Source organism: Cygnus olor, chromosome 10 (assembly GCF_009769625.2).
Source record: "Cygnus olor isolate bCygOlo1 chromosome 10, bCygOlo1.pri.v2, whole genome shotgun sequence".
NCBI classification, from domain to species: domain Eukaryota; kingdom Metazoa; phylum Chordata; class Aves; order Anseriformes; family Anatidae; genus Cygnus; species Cygnus olor.
Window position 1 is genome coordinate 3004253 of NC_049178.1, and position 21399 is coordinate 3025651.

At 41.4% G+C, this 21399-nt stretch overlaps 2 long non-coding RNA genes across 3 annotated transcripts; one reads left to right on the forward strand and one right to left on the reverse strand.

The window, feature by feature from the left end:
- Positions 1 to 76: 76 nt before the first annotated feature.
- LOC121075386 lies at positions 77 to 13311 on the reverse strand. Of its 2 annotated transcripts, XR_005822944.1 has the most exons (5): positions 13202 to 13311; positions 12055 to 12163; positions 10168 to 11770; positions 1653 to 8781; positions 77 to 159 (listed from the first exon to the last, which is right to left on the reverse strand). It is a non-coding gene; the product is annotated as an uncharacterized LOC121075386 (long non-coding RNA). The 2 variants fall into 2 exon arrangements; XR_005822945.1 differs by lacking the exon at positions 12055 to 12163 and having other exon boundaries at positions 13202 to 13281.
- A 389-nt stretch (positions 13312 to 13700) lies between these two features.
- Positions 13701 to 17340, forward strand: LOC121075388. The gene is made up of 3 exons (XR_005822946.1): positions 13701 to 13825; positions 14941 to 15195; positions 17024 to 17340. It is a non-coding gene; the product is annotated as an uncharacterized LOC121075388 (long non-coding RNA).
- The last annotated feature ends 4059 nt before the right edge of the window (positions 17341 to 21399 follow it).

A 21399-nucleotide genomic window follows, 5' to 3' on the forward strand; every position in this document is an offset into this window, starting at 1 on the left:
TTGCATTATGTTCATTCTTTGTTCACGTTCAAGAGTTATTAATTATGATCACATACTTTACTTTTCTGCAGATACGCTTCATTCCATGCATGAGCGGTTAGCAGTGACTTCAGATTTCTTTCAAGCTGTGGTTTCTGGATATTTATATTCTTTCTGTAACTGTAGGATCAGAAAAATAAATGAAAATTAAACATAATTGAAAACGGAACAATCCAGTAACATTTCACGTTATAATTATTTAAAACCAGGACGCTTTATATTAAAGCAATTAAACATAAGTGGGGAATATAGATTTTGTGAAAATCTTTATCTAGTGTCTCAATCAGAAATGTCAAAGACGTTATTGATGACAGAGGCATTAATCGTATGCTGCTGTATGAAAAATACAAAGAAATACTGTAGTGGATACATCTCCCTTTCCAGCTGCATTGACTTTGATGCTGCTTATGCTTAGAGTTTAAGCACATCTATATCTTAGTATAGCGGGCACTGAAACCACTTGTATTCTTTCTCCCCTCTGTAGAATTTGCCAGTTCAAACAAGTATTCTGGTATTATTTATTTACGCTTAATCCATTGCATTGCTGCTTAATTGACTACCATGTCCAAATAAAGGTACTAAATTGTAAGTTTTGGAGAACTCCTGAAAAGGCCTCTGGCCTTCGCTTGGCAAGGCTTACGTTCTGATTAAACAATGTTTACTTTCTTGGTCAGTGCCTGGTTTCACTGTAGGTGAATTTACTTGGCACAAAGAAAAAAACAACGCCCTTCACCTGTTTGGTTTCAATCTTCATATAGTTTTATTTTATTTTAAACTTACAGCTTTGACTTTTCTGCTACATTTAATTTTATCTTCTGAGTTTTAAAGTTGAAATTAAGCATTAGAATAAAAGTCTATTGTAACAAGCTGTTTACGCATTTACAGTTGCAAAATGGTCTTCTCATATAAGGATGTACTATAGCATTCATTATATGCCTCAAAGCATCTGTTAATCTCTATATCGCATATAGATGTCAGTAAAGCATAGTCAGGGTAAGAAGTATTAGTTTTACAAACACACTTTCTGCTTTAGGTTATTTCTCCTGTGCTGGAGAAATGGACAAAATCAAGTTGGAAGATAAAGCATTTGTCAAAAGTTTTTTTCCTATACAGTTTAGGACCATTTCAGAGGTTTCAAACATGTACAGGTAGTTCAAAAAAAACACCAAAAACTTGAAAAGTGTACTTCAGAAAGCTAGAGCCCATTTAGATTCTACTACTGTCACTTGTCTCGGATGCAAATTAGGAGCAAGGCTCCGGCAAGATGAGCACAGTATTAATAAAAAGGAAGGTGCAATCCAAATGTGAATACAGAAGAGGAGATTTTAGTTCACACTAACTAAAACTATAATTTCAGTAACTGTGTAATCTTAAACTCTTTTGGAGAGAGCGATGATGTATGGACATAGTGTGTGATGACAGTATAGGGTCAGTTGAAGGGAAGCAATTTGAAGCCTAGTTAAGTTTGTGTGACTCACACTGTTGTATCCCCAGCCCCCAAACCAGCAAAACCGACCCAGGAAAAGTGAGGTGTAAGTCTGGGTGCAACCACCGGGGAAGCTGGATGGGCAGGGCCTTCGGGAGGCTGGAGAATGAGGCAGAAGTGCACTCACCGAGAGTTGGTGAGAGCTGAAGTGTAGCTCCAGTGCAGATGATGAAGTTAAGGGGCAAGGAACTGGTGTTAATGCTTGTAACGTAAACGCTAGAGCTCCATCGTGTGGTTAGAGCAGAGTACAGGCTCGGGCCTCAGCCCTTGGCTGGGGCAGGCAGCTTCAGTGCGCTCGTTTGGCAGCAAACTCAGTCGTCCCTGTCGGTGCTGTGGGAAAGTTGCACAAGTAGTGTCATTTTCTTCACTTTCACTGCTTCGGGGATGTTTAAATACAAGCACACAGTGACTGGAAAAATATCCATTGGACACAGCTGCTGCAGGGGAAAAGGAGTTAATTATGTATTTTTAAAAGCTAAAAAAATTAATTGTCTAAGTGTTTGTTGCTGAAGTACAGAATGTGCAGGTAGCCAGCCCTGAAACTCCTGCCTGTACGCTCGGGCATGATGTCACCAGCACGGTGACTTCAGCAGCAGGGCTGTGTGCAATAACAGATTCACCTCAAGCTAAGATGATACCAAGTCAGTAGAGGCTGTGCCAGGAGTATAATTTATCCAGCGTGCTGTACATCAAGCTTCTCTGCTTGTGTGCCTGCCAGGAAAGCATGATGTATTGTGTCAGGGAAGAGGCATACAACGGACCTGCAGGGAAACCTGGCAGCTCTCATTCCTTGAAAGGACAACGCAACTTAGGTGATAGGGTTTTTAGAAACTGTTAGAAATAACCTGTGCGTTTATTTCTTATAAGCCCCAAAACTTCAGGACTAACATGAAGCAAACCACTAATGAGCTAGACTTCGCGAGAATACAGTTTCAACAGACAATTTTGACTAGAACTTGGGTTCTTTTAATTCTATACCCTTCTAGCATTAAACCAAATTAAAAATAGTAGGTACCCTATCTGAGTGACGTCATGTCGATAAAAGTGCTTTTCTCGGCTAGTTAAAAGACAGGATATGTGATGATCCTTTGTAAGGCATATTTGTTACAGAATGAGGTTTTTCTAGTGCCCTGTGTGCACTTTATAATCAATCTCAAGCCAGACTGCTGTATATAACAACAGGTTAACGATTGGATGTCATTCAAAATATTTTTTCAAGGACATTTATGACCTTAAGGAACACATAGCCCTTCCAGACCTCTCGTAGATGAACAGCTCTTGTTTCAGGAAGCTGAAAGCAGACAAATGCTTATGGATTGAGGAGCTGCAAATAACAAGAAAATATCATGGTGGCAGTAGAAAATGGTTTAAAATGTCTTATAACAGAACTTGATTGGGAAGTCGTACTGTCAGTGGAAATAAACAACTACAAAAAAAATTGATGCATCTTCTCAAGTTGGTTAGGTTTTTAGCCAACTTCTATCTAGAAGTGGTGAAATAAAGTAATCTTAATGTCCTTCAGGCTTCATTTAAGAAAAGATAACTAACAAGTGTCCTGCATATTTAATACAGTTTATATTTTTGGCATACCTTCTGGGTTTTGGCATACCTTGCTGGGTGTAGGAAATCAGCAGCTTCGTCTTAAAGTTCCACCTGAAATTAAAGATCTTGGACTTCATGGAAGCACTGAGTGACGAACAGCGAGTTGATGCTCCCTGTAGCTAGGCTCACCGCACTGAGGCCTCAAGCAGGCTGTGTCTCCCATTTAGGAACTTGTTCTTTACATGAATTTTGCTTGTCGGTTGAAGGTTTAGGTGTAGGAACAAGGAACTATGAAAGGACTGCCAGCAACTCCATTGAATATTTGCTTGACAGCAGGACCTCTGCCTGAGCTCACAAAAAGGATGTGATATGTGCCAGTGCTTCACAGCCATTTGACTTTGTCCCACTGCTACTGTTCTAATTTATTTGTTTTGGACATGGAGACCAACTGCTTGTGTCCATCTGTGCATGGTAAAGTACACGTTCCAATAGGCATGTAAGTTAACAAAAGCAAATAATGGGATTTCTAACCAGTTACAAGCAAGATATTAAGAGTGATTCACCAAATTTTGTCATCAATATTTGTATAAAGGTTTCTGGAGTAAAGCACTGAGGGGGTTGGAAAGTACTTTTTTTTTCTCTCCGTTCAAGGAATAACGTCATCCCTTTGTATATTAATGCATTGGATCACGCGTTGTGTTTTTTGGCAAGGACATTAACATGCATTAGGAGCTCTTGTTCTATCAAGGCTTTGTTTGATGACTGGTCTGAAAACCTCAGCTTAGAATTGGGATGAAGTACTAGTACGACATGTATTTAATGTTTGAAAAACTGTGCATTTCTGTAAACACTTTCAGCAATCTTATAAATTACACTGACAAAATGATCAGTTTTCCTCTTCAGCTCTGTTCTCAAGATGTCCTTGCTAAGAAGGGGATTGTAAGTCACACATCAGTCTGGCAAGTATTTTTATTTCAATATTTTAAGATTTTTACTTCAAGGTCATGTTGAGCTATGGTAATGTAGATACTGGCTTTAAGGTTCTGTCGGGGCAGTGAGAGAAACGCATTTGTTTCTGATGTAAAAAAAGAGTATATTTAAGTGGCCTTTTGGTAAGGCAGTTTAACAATTAAGTGTCAGAGTATGGGCCTTGATAAGTTTTGTTTATAATAGAATCCCTGTGCACAGAACTGTACGCCATTTCAGACTAACAGAAAAACCACAAAATACTATTTTAGAAAGTACGTGATTTTCTTTGAGCTATTAACGGTCCTAGATTTTACTACTTTAAAGTTCTAAAGAAGAAGAAATTTAGGTCTGTGTGTGATGCTTCTGATAGGCATTGTTTTCTAATTTCAGATGAGAGGTTACATCTGTGGAACACTAACAGTACCTTTCCTGTAACAGAAAGGTTTGATGACTGTAGTTGCTGTAACTACTACAGCTTGCTAAGTGTCTAGAGTTTAAATATATTAAGACCAAACGGTTGGTAAAATTTGAAATAAAGGAATTTACATTTAAAATAACTTCATTGCATGACTGGGGAGAAATAGGAATGTTTTTTCTGTAATCGGTATTCTCCATTGTAACGCTGTCTGCAGCTGGCTTAACTTGTCTCTGTTAAAGCAACGATCTTTCGACGTCACCTCCGAAGATGCCTGCACTGTGGGATGAGGTAGTAGGTTGTATAGTTTTAGGGTCATACCCACAACTGGGAGATAACTATACAATCTACTGTCTTTCCTAAAGTGGCGGAAAGTCAACAGTGGAAACACTTCACTTTTAAAGTTCTATGTGAGATTCTACTGAACTTCTATACTTGGAATGTTTTTTATAGGAGAGAAATGTTTCTGCAGCACCTACAGGTAATTGCATTTAGATTTCTGTAATTCTTAGAAAAATCTAGGTTGTCATTCTATATTATTTTTTCTCCTCTAAAGAATAAAAATAAAAATAGATTGATTCCTTTAAGGTTGGGTAATCAACTACAAATGATTGATGTTCTGATAAGTTGTGTTCTTTAGCATTGCTAAATGAAGCATCAAATATTAATACTCTTCAGAATGAGGCTATGGTTAGCTACTTCAGCAAAGATCTTAAGTACACACTTCTCTGTCAGAGTGAGGTAGTAGATTGTATAGTTGTAGGGTAGTTATTTTACCCTGTTCAGGAGATAACTATACAATCTATTGCCTTCCCTGAGGAGTAAAACAAACTGCGGTCTTTTGCAGTCATTCATTTCCACATCGAGTGAGCAAAAATAGTTTTGTCAGATAAGTTTAGGGTTGTAAAGTATGAAATTAATCCTGTAAATTCTGTCACTGAGTAACAGTGTGTGGATGGTGCAAACCCTAAATGGTATTCGACTGCTGTGACATTTCTTCCAAGGTGAGTGGCACAGTGCTGACTGGATATCGAAAATGCGTCTGTTACTAGCTATGGAGTGGAATACCCCATAGACCAGAAATTATTCTAAAACAGTTTGGTGTTTAATCTAAAAGTTCTGGTGGCTCAGGCACGTACACTGTGACTTAAACTGTTTTGAGACCCCAATTCCTGTAATGCATTAAAATTCCACTACTTCAGTTGTTTAGTAGATGTTGGAAGGAAAACTTACAGTTATACTTTATTAATATGTCTGCTTATTTTTCTCTAGCTCTTCTAGCAAGTGAGACTTAAACAATGTAATACAAAGATTAAAGTGTTGAATGGCCAAAACTCACCCCTGAACTGTTTGGGAGTGTAAAGCTATGAAGTTTGGGCGCCCAAGATCCAGAATTGTAATTTTTCTCTGAAGTGGTTATGTTTTTATAAAAGAGATTTAAAGCTTACTGTGTTCTTTTTTCCCCCTAAAGTCTTAGGTGTACTCAAGTCTAGCTGCTTCTGCAGTAGAGTGAGCAGCTAGTATCTTGCTCTAGCAACAACAAAAAAGGCATGAAAATGCTTTTTGGGACTGAAAATCTAGCATAGTAAGAGAGAAAATGGAGCCATTCAAGAGTATTTAAGCCAGGAGCGGTGAACTGGTTAACCACTTACTGAACAGTGCAAACTTACAGGACATGCCCTGGCCTAAAAATGCAGGAGGCCAAAAGCAGCTGGTAAGCTAAGGTGACTTCACAAAGAGCTGCTAAGTAAGAACTGCAAAAAGGAAGCATTGGGCTCCTAGGAAGAGGTAGTAGGTTGCATAGTTTTAGGGCAGGGATTTTGCTCACAAGGAGGTAACTATACAACCTGCTGCCTTTCTTAGGGCTTTATTATAAAACCAGGACCATTTTGGCTCCATCCTAACCTCTGCAGCTTTGGCATGTGAAGAGAAGTGACCTCTAAGCATATTGAGGTTTAATGAAACTGGTGTATCAGCATAGTTGGTACTGAACTCAAGCATAGTACTATTAGCTGGAATTCTGTATGAGGAAATGCTGCATTTCAGGATACCATTTTAGCAACATTAGTGTTGTGATAGCCTGCGAAGAAAACTCCAAGAGTGAGATCTAATTCCCTTACAATTAGGACGGAGGTGTTACACACTTCTTAACATAGAGTTGAAGTACTAGTACTGTGTACTTACAGGCAGGCAACTTTCCTTTGACTTTGTGGATTTTAAGTTGAAAAACTGAAGTTTCCAAGGATTGGCTCACTACTCCCGTGAAAGCTGGTGGTTTCTCAGCAGGTACAGGCACTCCCAATAAAACATGCTCTCAGTCATGGATTACTCACAGTCCTACAAGAGAGAAGTTTTCAGTGAGTGAATGATTGCCTGACCATTATGGGATTGTATGTTAAGAAGTAGTTGATAGTTTTTTTAATGTAATTACACTGCAGTACCATGATGGTTCTGGTAGGTCTTCATCTAGACACCCTATACTGTGGGATATGGAGACTATTTTAAGTGTTAAACATCTTACAGCATTGATATATTAGGCCCACATCAGGCAGTATTTAAACTTCTGACAATAAGACAGAATCCTAGATATTATAAAGACATTAAGTATGCATGTATTGAACATTCTGTATGAATTTACTTGTACACATTTGATTTACTTAATAAAATAAAGCATTTTAAGCAACTCTTATAGTGAGTGGACTTTACTTTCTCCAAAATAAAGAACTGAATTTTACAGGAAAGTAGCACCCATATTATTGAAATCAAGTCAAGACCACATTTAAAAAAAAAAAGTTTTAACTGGGATTAGAGTTAACTAAAAAACCATCATTAACTGTGATTTTTGATAAAGAGGTTTGGTGTATACAGGACTTCACTGCTGGTGAAGGGGGGCATCCTTATTTACAACAATACTGGTGAACATGTAGGAACTTGCTTGCTCTGGAGCTGGTTTCTGAGCTTAAGTTTTAATTGCTGCTCCTAAGTCTGGACTTTTGGGAGGGTGGTCTCTACTGTTCTTAACCACCTCGTTTCTTGTGTAACTACAGTTGGTAAGGTGTCAACAGATACGATTTGGGGAAAGAGATACCCTGAAAAATTACTTGTAGCATTAAAAAATACCTTAAGAGCTTTAGCACACGTAACATTTTATAGGTAAGTATAAGGCATATTTTTGTAAGACTTAACTAATCAGTGCTAGCAACTGCAGTGGTGATATACCCATTGTACCTGCCACATCTCTAAGACCTGTGTTGTGAGAGAACTACAACTTGGGTCCTAGATGAAAAGCAGTAGCTATAAAAAATTGTTAATGCTCAGTTCAGTGTAGTATGCATGTTTGAGGCTTGATGTCCAGATTTCTGTCCTTCTGGTACCATAACGTGGTATCACTAGCTGTCAGTGCTGCTGTGTCTCTTTAACAGTATACTTTGGAAAACAGAAAGATGTAGCTTTGAATTTATTAGTTTGACTGAAATTAAATCTCAACTTTAAAAATAAAAATATGGCTTTGATCATAAAGTGTTAAAAGCAGAACCTCTGTTTGCAGAGTCCCAAGTGCTACTTAAGCAAAAGTACCTGAATTTTGGGATTAATGTCTGTGTGCTTTCACAATATATTGTGATAAGCAGATGCTGGAGAGAGATACTGCAGCATCTGTTCTGCCATATCCGTATAGTCCCTCTTACACAACACTGTAAGCAGCCTTGATCATGTCTCCATAGAGGAAGGCAGTAATGCTCAGTTCATTTAAAAAATATCAATACTGGTTAATTAGTTTTTTATCTAAGGGTGCTAACCCAATCCCATCTTTCCACTAGTGACTGCCTTACCCATGACAGGTACAGGCATTTACTTCCTTGTAATTGGAAGCAGCTTGATTAAGTGACAAGGCTCAAAGCAGAAAGTAATTATGCTGTGGTTTAGCACTCATATAACGATCAGATTATTTCTTACCTTGACTATCTGCAGGCTCCACCTCGTAAATGGTATCTGTTCAGCAAAGCACATCGTTTGTTTGCTTTTTTCCATGCATATATTCAGAGAGGGGTCCAAAGATGAGGTGGCAGCAGAGAGAATCCTTCCACTAAAACAACAGTGGTTAAAGAATGCACAGCAAACAGTGCAGAAAAGTTTGCAGTAGAGACATGTTTACCACCCATATTGAAGTAGTCGTGTCATGGTGGTCTTGGAAACATTCCAGTAGAGCTCTGAAAATAGAATACTGCTTCAGTGCTGATCCACATCCCAGGAGAATTATTTCTGTTCTGTGCCCTTCCATGCAGGAAGGTGTACTTTCAAATCTTCCTGATAGTATGAAACCTGAGACCTGCTGAGATTTTTCTGTAAGAAAAAACAGGACTAGCAAACATTCATGTTTCTAAATGGGACTCTGAGCACTTGGTGCCATGCTCACAACCTATTAGCTTTATGCATTAAAAATTCTCTCCACTGTGCTGCCTTACTCAGATCTAGGATTGTGGCAGACACCTGGTTAAAATAATGTTGTCACAAGAATTGCTGTTCGTCTTTTCTATGCTTTACGCTATGCAGAAGATAATAGAGCTCCACCATAGGTACATACAATAGTTTTACCATAGCTCAAAAGGTGTTCTCTGCTGGATTTTCTTTGGTTGGCAAAGGGTTTTGCATTCTTAACCATTAGTTTCCCTTTGTGCTTTTGTGTCCAGCATCCTTCCAACCAAAGGGAACAGGTGCAAAGAAAAACCTCTTGCTATCAAATGTATATAGAGAGATGTTAGGAACACACAGAATTTCCAAGTAATTTATATTTAGACTGCTGGATTGCCAAATCCAATATGGTGGTCATTTGAAATGCCACGCCATCCCTCTTCCAAAAGGCTGCTCTTGCTGTCTCTTTTGGTAACCAGCAGGCTGGACTCCTCAACAGGTACAGACAGGTAGTGCAACATCTCTTGGATTTACAACGCAGTCTATATAAAATACCTGATATGTGCAAGAAAAAAAGAGGGAAGAGGAAGAAAGTCTCAAATGTACCAATTAAAACAGACAAGTGTGTCAGGTTCAACTGAATTTTAGTGGGAACATTCAGCTGAGACTCCTAAACAAAGTTCTTCAACTCCAGAAGCATCAGTGCCTGGCTTGGCTTTCAGACCCCTGCTAAGCTTTAAGGACTCCAGCAGATGAGGTAGCTGGATTTAGTCAAGAAAGCAGATTTCATCTAACACGCTGTTGTATATTTTATGAAATCATTCTGGGAAGATGAGCTGTGATAGGAATTACTGGAAGCATCAGATAGCAATGCATGTTTTGTTGCAACACAAGAAATCAGATTTGTTCTTATTGCATGTATGGTGTTACTGGAATTTGATTTTTTTTTCTTACTAGTTTGTTTCAAATACTTAAAACCAGTGTGTGAAGAAGGTTTATATGCATTGGAAAACTAAAAACTATTCTATTTCAGGCTGTTGTATTAAAGCATCCTTAAAACAAAGCTACTGCAAGTCATAGTGCTGCTAAGGACTATTTTTGGTGACTGAAATAGGAGAATGTTACTGGAAAAAAACTCATTGGACATTAGAACTTCTGTATAAATGTTGTTAAGCTGATTATTATAAAATTATATATTATATAGCTGATTATAAACCAGAGCAGAGAGAAGGATCAAATCTGCAATTCCAAGTCCCAGTTCTGTGAGGGAGTTCAATACTCCGTGCATACAGTGCCTTATGCTTACCTTCATACATTGCCTTATACGTCCTGCTCCCTTTAATAAGGTGTCCTTGGAGAGGTATCTGTCATCGCAGTAGTCCCAACAGCTACCCACAAACTGCTAGGTGAAACAGTGGTAAATCGATCCTGGCATCCTGAAATGCTGTCACACACGAAGCCTGATTCACATCTGGCATCTTCAGTGCATAAGTGGTTTGGTTCCTCCTGCAGAAGCTGCCTAAAGTGAGGGGGGGGGGGGGGGGGTTGCAGAGAAGAGGAGGGATAAGAAAGCAAGATAGAGTCTGAACTTCCCAACTCCTACAAAATTTGTACAAATGTCAAAGAGCTGGTACTTTTGACTAACAGTCTACCCATTTAAGCTGTGATTGATGCTGTTAGGACCCAGTGTGTAAAACTAAAATGTATGTTTAAACCCAACTGAGCACAGTTTTTCCCTGACACTTGACTTTTTTGACCTAAAAAAAAAAAAAAGTGAAGCTGTTTTTTAGAGGTTGATGTAATATCATCCTGATTATTACTTCATCAGCTGGCATATACTGCCTAAATTGCTGTAAAATATATACGGTAATGAAAGAGGTGATGCATAGCTGCTGAAACAAATGCACAGAACAGTTTTTCCTCAGTTCTTCACGTTTTGAGCAAATGCAATATATTTCCATTTTCCATTAGTGTTTCAAGTTCAATGCAGCTGCTGTGGATAGCATAGGAGAGCCAGCAGTTAACTCTACCACTGCAGAGCAAATAAGGTAAGTCAACACATCTGACTAATCTCTCTCTGTTCCAGTGGTGGTGGCAGTGATCAAAAGTGTTTCTACTGTTCTCTGCTCCAGGCCATCTCCACTTCTGTACTTTTAGGACAGTAACACTGGAGATGCTGTGCTGATACAATAGTCTCAAGCTAATTCATATAGAGAAGTGAAAGAGATAGGTCAAAACTAATCAGAACAACGGGGGAAAAAAGGTAATTTAACAGTTGGAGCACTAGGCATGAGAATAAGTAATGAATAAATAAATAGCATGTGAAATTAACTAGATTATACAAGTACATGAAGAATGCAAACGCATTGATTGAAGAATCGCATTAGGATGCCATTAAAAAGTTTCAGCTAACTGTCACAACAAAAATTTGCAATCAAGTGTGTAAAGCTCTGTTGCGGACATACTTTACGTGAATGAATTGCCAGCAACAGGCTCTGGAAAGCTATCCTTTGACAGGAACAGGCATGTTTGATTCAGCTCAAGTGCATGGAAATCCTTCCCTTAATCTCTGCACACGATTTCACGTTGAGCCCCAGTACATTTTTACAAGTGATTGTAAGGAGGTGAACAGCTAACTCATTACTATGCAAAGTTATTTAGATAATAAGAGATTAATAAACATTAGTAATTTTTTTTTAATTACTCACAGATAGGAAAGGCTCTTTGTTTACTGAGTGAGTAGCTGAGCAGCGTGAAAGCGGTGATGTGGAAAAGCAGCAAGCTGTTGCACAGATTGCCCCTGCCAGGCTCTGCGTGCTCCACAGGCAGCCGTTGTGAGCCTGTGCTAGGGCTGTGATGGCTTTCGGATGTGGTACTGCCTGCGAGGAGCCTGACCGCCTCTGCTAACCCTGGTCATGAACAGTGAGGTGCCTGTTAGTAACAGTTAATTATTACAGTATTATTTGTTCACATCAAAGTGAATTAGGCTATGTGAAATTCTCAGAAACACTTCAAAAATTACTCCTCAGGTGTGCGATGAAGATTTTACTCAAAACAAACAAACACTACTTGTTTTCTAATTTGCATTTTCTCTGGTTGGACCTACATCCCCCCTGGATTACCATGACTCAGCACGCTCCATTGTGTTTCTGCATTTCTGAAACACAGCCAAGTAGTTCCTTCCAAAGATTACCTTGTTAAAGTAAAAATATCCGTTGTATTGCTTGCACTTCAGATCTCATTCAGTGACTGCAGATTGTTGTACTTCAGGTCAGGGCAATGCAGTTTTCCAGTCAACTTGTCTTAAAACACAGAAACCAAAATTCCTTCACCAATCTTCCTCACATTCCTTTTCCATCGTGTTTTGGAGTAGCACCATGGTCCCATGAAATCCATAACCCATTTCTGGACCTACATATTGCACAGCTGTACACGAAGTTTTCTACCTTTCTCTGCCAATTCATTTCAATGCCGACTCACAGAAGGATGTCCCAGGTATTTTAAGACTGCATTTATATGCAACTGACAGTAGTCAAAAATAATCTGCTCTTGAATAATATTTAGAAGTTTTAGGGCAACTAGCCTAGACGACAGTGTTCAGGAACTAACTTCCAAAAATAAAAATAAAAACATCTAAAGTGCTAATCAGCAAATCTGATAATGAACAGCAGTATGTGGTTGATCATTGCGTAGTCCCTCTGCAATCCAAAGTTCCCTCCATCAAAATCAGCAACAGAAAATAATCAAATGCTACTCTTAGGTTCAGTACAAATTGGGTGGAATGGATAGATGACTACTAGACCTCTGAGTTGCAAAGAGACTTCAATAGCAGAAGTGAATTGTCTTAGAATTGCCACATTTCTTTGTTCCTTTTGTTATCTTCAGACGGATCAAGAAGCAATAAAATATTTGTAGATCCTTGATGTGCCTTTTTTTTTTCTGCAGTGGTTTAAACTAGGCTTTTATAAAAGTGATCAGCAACCCAAATAGCTGGAGATTTCTGCACAAGATAATTTTTAGTTATATAAAAACATAGAAAACCTGAATGACTGGTACCTTTGCATACTTCCATACAACAATTCCGCCATCTGTGTTTCAAGCAGAGTTTACTATGTCTGAGTTGGAAAGGGTTCAGCATGTGAAATACTGAGCAGGCTAGCTTTCAGCAGGTAGGGCACAACAGTTGTTTACAAAGTGGAGTAGGAGTTTGTAAAACTAATGAACAACAACAAAAAAAACAACACAAGAACTAGAGGGCATAAATACGGTAGGGCAGATTTGGGCCTTAAGTTCACATATTTTTATTTTCCCTCAAAAATGAAGTTTATGGATTTTCTCACCTCTTGCACATTCCAGGCTGTAACTGTGCCATCAGTACAAGCAACAGACCTCAACTTTCCACCCTAAACACATTCATTGCCTGGTAGATAAGCCATGACAGATGTTTTTCCTACAGTAAAAATAAAAGTTAAAAACAAAAGTTAAAAACAGAATGTCATTACATAGGACTAAAAAGTTTGACTCTCCGCAAGCTCAAGAGTGTTTAACGTGTACACATGGAAAAATAACATGCCCTTTAGATGGCACACTACTAAGTAATATTTAATGACTGCATGCATAAGAGAGTTTCCCTCTTAAGGATGATTAGCAATTTAGATCTTGCTATAGGTTCAATAAGCACATTTGCAGTATTTATAGGTAGCTAACATTTTCCTCAAATCTGGTACATGGTCAGGGAAGATGGGTTAAAGACTAAAAATAATGCTCTTTCTCCACCTCCACTGCTGACCTGATGAGATATGCCAACGAGATAAGGTTTTGCGTCATCATCTTGTATGTAAATTTTTTTTTAGGGCTGGTAAGGGAGTGCTACAGTTTGCTACTTCATGATGAAAGGATAATCCAGGCGCAGCTCTATTTTTAGCCTTCTGAGAACACAACACACCAATGCCATTTTTCCAGAGGTGATTTGTTTAGTTTCCACATTTCTGCTGATGGCCAAAGCTTTAAAAAAAAAAAAAAAGAAGTATGGTTTTGTGTTCTGAACTCCTGCAACAGTTGCACACAAAATCTTTCAAAGTGCTGCATTTCATCCCTAAATAAAACTTATCTGTAGGTTCTGGTAATATTAGCCTTTGTGAGTGTCCAACTAAGCATTTTGAGAACTGCTGCCATGAGGCAAGTACCCAAGCAAAATGCTATTTTCTCTGCTGCCATGTGCCTTGCTAGCATGTGTGTATAATCAGCTGGTGGCCAGCCTGACACCATCTGATATTTAAGTTGGGTACACCAAAGATGATTCTTCTTCCCTGGCTGAAAATCATGAAGATGCTGCAGAGATCCAGTGAAGCGGGCATTCTTGTGTGAAACGAGCATGACAATGGCCTTGCATGCAAGAGTTAATGAAAATAGAATTAATAGCACAATAAGTTTGAGAATCACTAGCTGTGTATATTTATTGCATATTCAAACCAAAATATTCAATATACTTGGTTGAGACCACAGACAAAAGCAGAAACTTATGCTCCCAATGCAGCTCAATGATGCTCAGCAACACCCCCATCCCACCTGCCACAGAGCTGCCCGCTGCCTCAGGTGAGGTGGAGACCCCCAGCCCCCTCCCCAGCAGTTCTATGTTCTTCACTGGCCATAACACTTACTGGCTATTTGCATTGCGTAGTCATAAGTAACGTTTTTTTAAAAGGCTAAACAAATCAATACGAGATATATCTGTACAGGGTGAATGGTTTTATTTTAATGCTGTACAACCCAGCTTTGATAGTTTGGTTTCTGAAAGAAGCACTGCTGCCCCAGGAACTGCTCTCTGAAGTGTTGCTCCAGGACTGTTTGTGCCAAAAAAAAAAAAAGTTTAGATACACTGAAACCTGATTCAAAGTGTTTAACAGCTTTTGCTGTCAAGTAAGGAGTACCAGATTGAGCCTGTTCTACCACTAAAGCCTCAGTTCTTTGAGCCATTGCTCTGAAACATTCAGAGAAACTGTAAATGTAAGCATAGGCTTGTGGGGGAATTTTCAAAACAAATCATTTTGGTCACTGTTTATGTTAACTTTTTTTTAAGGAAATGTGAGGATAAAAACCACTAGTATGGCGCAGGAGGGTGATGGCTGTGCAGACTCCGTCCCCCCCTGCCACAGCATGGCCCTACTGGCACCATCCCCTTGGGCACTGCTTCTGTGCCCTGCAAAGGAAGCCAAGATCAGACAGCTCCTGTTAGTGCTGCCTGCCCGCTACCCAGCGAAGTGGTCTGCGCCCAAGCGGGATGGAAAACAGAGCTCACCCAGCAAATCAGCAGGAGCAGCCAAGCCCAGGCCTTGTGAGTGGTAATCCTGCCCATTGGGCATATTCCCTTCCTCGCAGCCTCTGGGCCACGCAGAACTCATGTCAAAGCCTGCACAGGTTTATGTTGTTCATGTTCAGTAAGAACTGACTCAATTTGTGCCAAAACCTTTCAGGATTCTCCCTCCCCTGTCCCCCCATGAGTTATGTTTCCTTGAGAAACCACAACCCTCTTCAAGTACCTGAGAAATGCACCATAAGCATTAAACCAACGCTAGACAATAACAAATGAGGCAAATTACATGCCAGGATGTGCTGGTGATAATGTTTTCCAAAGACAGGAGTAGTGAGGTTTTCCAGCACAGCAGCAGCCACGTCCCCCTGTCCCGCCAGGCCCGGGGCAGCCCTGCCCGGCCCTGCCCTGCCCTGCTGCCCGTGCGCATTCCCCAGCCTGGCGGTGTCCTGGGGGTGACACACAGCGTGCCGAGGCTGGCCAGCCCAGCAGAGGCTGACCTTTAAATCCATCGTTTCTTGTCTGCATGCCCAAGAGGAAGTCACATGTGTGGCACGAGCCTGACCCAGAAATATTGCAGGGAGCAGGATATTTTGTGCGAATAAGGAAGGGCAGGGTCTGCAAGATGAATCACTGAAACAATTATCCTGAGGAAAAACCTTGGAGGGTGGATTAGCTGTGATAACTGCCCTTTCAAGGTAACAACAATGCAAGCCATCAGCTCTTCTCAGCTGTGAGGAACAGAAAATGCTTTAGCACAGACCATAAAAATAAGAATTATGGAAGTTCGTAAGAAGAGATTGGCCAAAGATGCATCCTTCACTTCCCAACCACTCCAACTTCAGCCTGCAATTGTTATACAATCTGCAACAATAATTGCTCCCAAAATTATTTTTAGCATGCCAGTAGCTTTCAGTGCAAATAAATAAAGAGACAGACAGTTGCTATAAAGACAGGAAATAAACTTTAGAAAGTATTTAGCTTTTGGCAAAGCAGGGCAACTGGATTACACAGTTCCTGAGTGTGCATGATAGTCTCAGATAAGAGGAGCTCTGAATGATAGTTTTCTTTTCTTGCCCCTGCTCAGCTCAGCTGTAGTGTAGCCATCAGAGCTTTGCCATTGCCCTGCACCCAGGGCAAGCACCAGAGCCCCCCACCACAGCGCCGCAGCACTCACCCAAGTATCGGGTGCGTTTCCCACGGCTGTACCAATGTTACAGCAACGTGCGGGCACAGGGTTTGTGGAAAGCAGCTCCCACCAACAGCACGTGCAGTGCTCTGAGGAGCTCAGAAGCATCCCAAAGAGAGGCAGCAGCACAGAGGGAGGCAGGACATGACCCCACCAGACACACAGTCACTGCAGGGCTGCGGTGTGGGAGCAGGGCCAGGCAGGAACGCTGCCCAGGTGCCCAGTCCCAGTACTGGTCTGCTGCTGGTCAAGCACTCGCCGCACTGCAGGAGGACAACATAAAGGCCTTGTTCTTTCTCCCACTAGAAAGAATAGTTAAATTTATGTTAACGGGCCAGCCTTGGGCTTGCTCCCACCTTGGCACTCTGACACCTTTGCTAAATACTGCTGGCTACCTCAGTGTTGGTCAGAGCCCTAGGGGAGGCAAAGTTTTGCTGCTGTTTGCTTTTTCTACCAGTATCTCCCTGCTGTCTGCTTCAGTACCAGGAGCTGCCCGAGCCTTGCCTTGGCTGTGCTGTGCCCCTGCTCCCCCCTGCTCCCCTCCTGGGCACTTTGGTAAATAAAGCAAAATTTGGAAGACAAAAATGCAGGGAGTCTGTGAAGGGCACCAGGCTGCTCTGTCTGTGCATGGTCCTCACTGGGCTAAGGAGAGGCTTCTTGCAGGCAGCCCATGCTGATGAGGAACACACAACCAGCTCACAGTGGGGTGAGCCGAAGCACTGCTCTTCCTGCTCTCCTCCCAGCCCAGCTGACCGCCTGCCAGCAGCAAGCTTGAGACAGCCCTGGAAAGCAAAAGTGCTCTGCCGAGGGGGACACAGAGCCTAGAGAGGGTGCTTCCCGGCACTGCTCCCTCTCTCTCTCAGATGTTGAGGGCTCGAACTTGCAGTTACCACAAAGTTCTTGTGCCCTTTGCAACAGAAAGCCAATTTGTGGAGTAATTGCAATAATGCTAAAATAAATAAAGGCATTTCCTTGTCCCAGCTTTACATGGATGCCTTTCCATCTCACTGCTCCTGGATTATGAGAAAGCAAACACGATGCTTGCAATTCACCATCGCTAGAACTATTAGCAGCTTTATATACTTCTGCCGCAACTTCCTTCTCAACTAGGCAGCCAGCATCCCTTCATTTCTCCCCACAAGCCTTCCCCAAAGGTCTTGGATGCCTGTTGTTTGGAGATAGGTCCATCAGCACTTGAAGGGTGGTCTGGGGGGAAGGTGAGGTCAAATTACTTAAACATCCTACTGGTTTATTTGCTTGTTTAGCTGTATGTGGAGTTCCCTCCTGACCACTGGAACATCCCTCCCCTCTGTTTTTAATTTAAGGTTTAACAGAAAGGTTTTCATATTTTTATATCCCCCAAAGCCTAAAAAAACCTCTTTAGCCACAACCCTTCAGCTTGAACTTGGTTATAACTCTCAGCAACAGAACCAGAGTAAAACATGTTATCAATTTGACCAGATCGTTTTCCTTTATGGTGGAGTTGTTTTCAGTGCTCTGTGATGTGTATTACAGAAGCCAAAGATATAAATGATCAACTGGAAGCTTGAATTAATTTTTCCTCATGTCTAAATTAGGAGAGTGAGTAATTGCTGCAGTAATCACAAGCAGAGCCTGTTTATCAATGCCAGTGAATAATTGGCTATTAAACAATAGTGCACTTTGCCTTTGAAAATTCACAACACTCTAACAGGAAGCATGCTGCCAGTTTTATATTAGCCTGATGATTGATGAGAGGAGTGGCAGGATTACAAATGCAGTTTGGGGACAAGCTCTCTGACATGTCTCCCCCAAAATCATCCCTATGCTTGAATCGTTATCCACACTGAGGATAAGCACATCGTGGGCTTAGATTACAGCATCTGAAGTCAGAGGGCCGAAATAGCACACGTCTAACTGTAATCAATCACTTTTGACTGCAGGCAGCCAAACACCGTACCTAGAAGCTGCAGGCAGGAGCTGCCTCTTGTTTTCTGTTTTTGTACATGTGTCTGTCTGCCGCTCGGCCATTGCTCTGACCTCACCCTTTGTTCATAGCAGCATCTGGCCCCGTTATCTTCCTTATGCTCTTCCATTTTCCGTGCCAAGCCTATCCTCTTCCCACCATGCCCCTCATCCCTTCCTTTGACAACCCTGGATCGAGTCCCTGTCCTCCTGGTGTCCTGTCCTTCCCACCCAGCTATATCCACTCCTTGCCTCCACCGAATTTCTTTCCCCCTCCTGGCCATTTCTGGGCTCACCCCAGCCACCCGCAGCTCTCAGGACCTCACCTGTGCTCCCTTCCTCTCCTGAGGATCTTCCTTTTTCTGAGCTCCCTGAATCTGGAAAAAGTTTGAGGTCCCTCCTCTCCCCACTGCTTCCAAGCCCTTTCTCTCTCCTTATTTGCCTCTTCTACTCTGTGCCCAGCCTCTCCTCAGCCTCCATGCTCAAGCCAAAGCTTTCTTCTTGTCCCCAATGCCCTCATCCACTCTTGGTGGTGTCAGGTTCTGACTCGATGACCCAACCAGTTTCCTATACTGCCAATTCTGCCTGCTTGGGCCTCCAGCTGACCTGCAGACCTCATTTGACTCTTTCAGTCACTCTGAAATGGTTAATCTGCTGTTTTTCACTTAGCACTACTCTTCCTCACCTCTCCACTCTGCAGATTCCCCCTCTGATCACTGCTTATCCAGACAATTCAATTAGTTTTTCTTTCCTCGTCTGTTTGCAGACCTCTCCTCCCTGTCCTTTTCTCCATTTGGAAATTGCTGATTTTCTTTCAAGCTTCATTCCAGTCCAGTCTAGACTATCTACCCAGAGTCTGGCCTACTAACTACTCATTTTAATTTTTATTTTCCTCCTTTTTCCCCCCCAAAGCTATTAATACAAATTCATTCTTTCTGCCTCTCCTTATTGTCCCCTTCCCAACTAAGCAGCTGTAAGACTCAGCTGAGTCTGAAGAAGTATATCTGCAGCTCTCACTGATGCAAATTCTGACTTGTCAACCACTTGCTTTTCCTGGCTCCCATGTTCTCCCAAGAACTATGAGTGACAGATTTTCCTTGTCTCTGTGGTAGAGCACTGGTCTGTCCTCCCTTCCAACAGGGCACTCTCACTTTCCTTCACCCTTTCTGTTTTAATTAACCTTAACCATTTTCATTTAAGGTGATATTCTTTAATTTCCTCCTCACTAATATCCTTTAGCACATCCTTTCCTTAAAAGGCACCCCAAAATCCTTGATTTTCTTCTTGCCCTTCTGGACACCACTCCATCTCATAGCTCACTGCTGTTTATAGTATCCTGATGTTCCTTCAGAAGTTCCTGCCCCTCACATCTTACCCAAACTTCTCTGGCTAATATCTGTCACATCTTCTTACTCACACACTTCACCTTTATCCCTCTTCATTTACTGTTGATCAAGCTCTTGAGATCTTGTTCTGCATTCTTCTGGATTCTGGACACTTGCTAAGGGGTCTTTCTCACCAGGCTTGAACAGATCCTGGTCTCTTTCACCTTACTATCCCATTTCTGGGGAGGAAAAAAAACAAAACACCAAAAAACTTATCTCCACGCACAAAGTCAATGACTGCCTCCACAGAGAGAACTTCTGGTTCACTGCTCAACTTCAGACTTGTCCCCTCTATTAAATAAGAATTATTAGATGATTACAATAAGAAGTATCCTTCTTAGAGGTCATCTCTTATATAGATCTACATGTAACTCTGGTTCTTCCTGGCTGAAACAAGGCTCCTAGCCATGCCTCCATCCATCCCCACCTTTTCGCACTGCTGACAACATGACACCCCACAACAAATTACAGCCTCCAACCTCTCTCCTAACGCCCTCTTTATTAAACCTCCACATGAGGTTTAATTCTCTTGAAGACTTTCTGCATAGGACCCTGAGAAGTGATAATTATCCACTTGGCTGAACTGTCACCACGTAATACCTTTGTTAGACTGCCAGCTTCACTCTTGCTTTGCTCACACCAGTCTAGTATTCTGCAGCAGATTTGGTCTCCTCACTGTCATTTTGACATAGCCTCATCCTTTTGCACCCATGTCATGTGATCAATGAACTTCGCATCAAGCATAAGTCACTTGACTTTTCAAATAAAAAGCTGTTGTAAGGATGATTTGCTACATTGGTCTTTATGCCTCACCATCTTATTTCCGAGGAAGCGTCCTTCTTTCTGGGTGCTGAATTTCAGCTTAGGACTCCCTATGAACACTTGCAGAAGCACTTTGTTCTTTTCCTACACTTAATGCTGTAGCGTCCTACTTGCCAGCAGCTGCCTACTATACTGACCAACATGGTTCCTTTTTTACTCCTTTATCTTCCACACTCATCTTCTACTTGATAATGTTTTTTTGGGATAAAATCCATGTCCTACATTTGTAGATGACACCGCAGAATGCCATCCTATTGAATAGATAGATATAAACCTATCAGGAAGCCCTGACTTGTGAAGTGTTGCAATCTCATCCTATCACATGTCCTTTATCAAAGGCATAAACCCTCCTAAGGTCATTACAGTCTGCAAACCCTGCTCAGCGCAAGCACAATGCTGACACCTTTCAAATGGCCCTTCCTCTCTGGTCCATGTGAAAGTCATTTCGCAAGAGCATATACTGCTGAGCTGCCCGTGGAGTTTATATGCACTTACACACCCTGGCCATATTTCCCAGAATGCTTCCCAGGAACACGTCAGTGAAAGTTGGTGCCCTTTCTAGGCCTTCACTTGACGAGCAGCACAGCAAACACCCTCACTGACAAGAGCACACACTTGAACCAGACCAACGAGAACACAGGTGGAAAGCTATTTTAACCTGATCCATGAGTTAAGGTTATGTCTGGAAGTCATTTCCAGCTCAGAGAGCAGACACCAAGTATTCGGTTATCCTCTGTGACTATATGGAGGCATCAGATCAGCACATGAAGCTTATCAGAAAAGTTAGCAATTTTGGTAGATTGACACTAGAACTACTAATTCAAGCTGATGAGTGTCCTCATCTGGCTGTTAGAGAGACAGCCCCACCTCTGGCTCTGGTCTCAGACA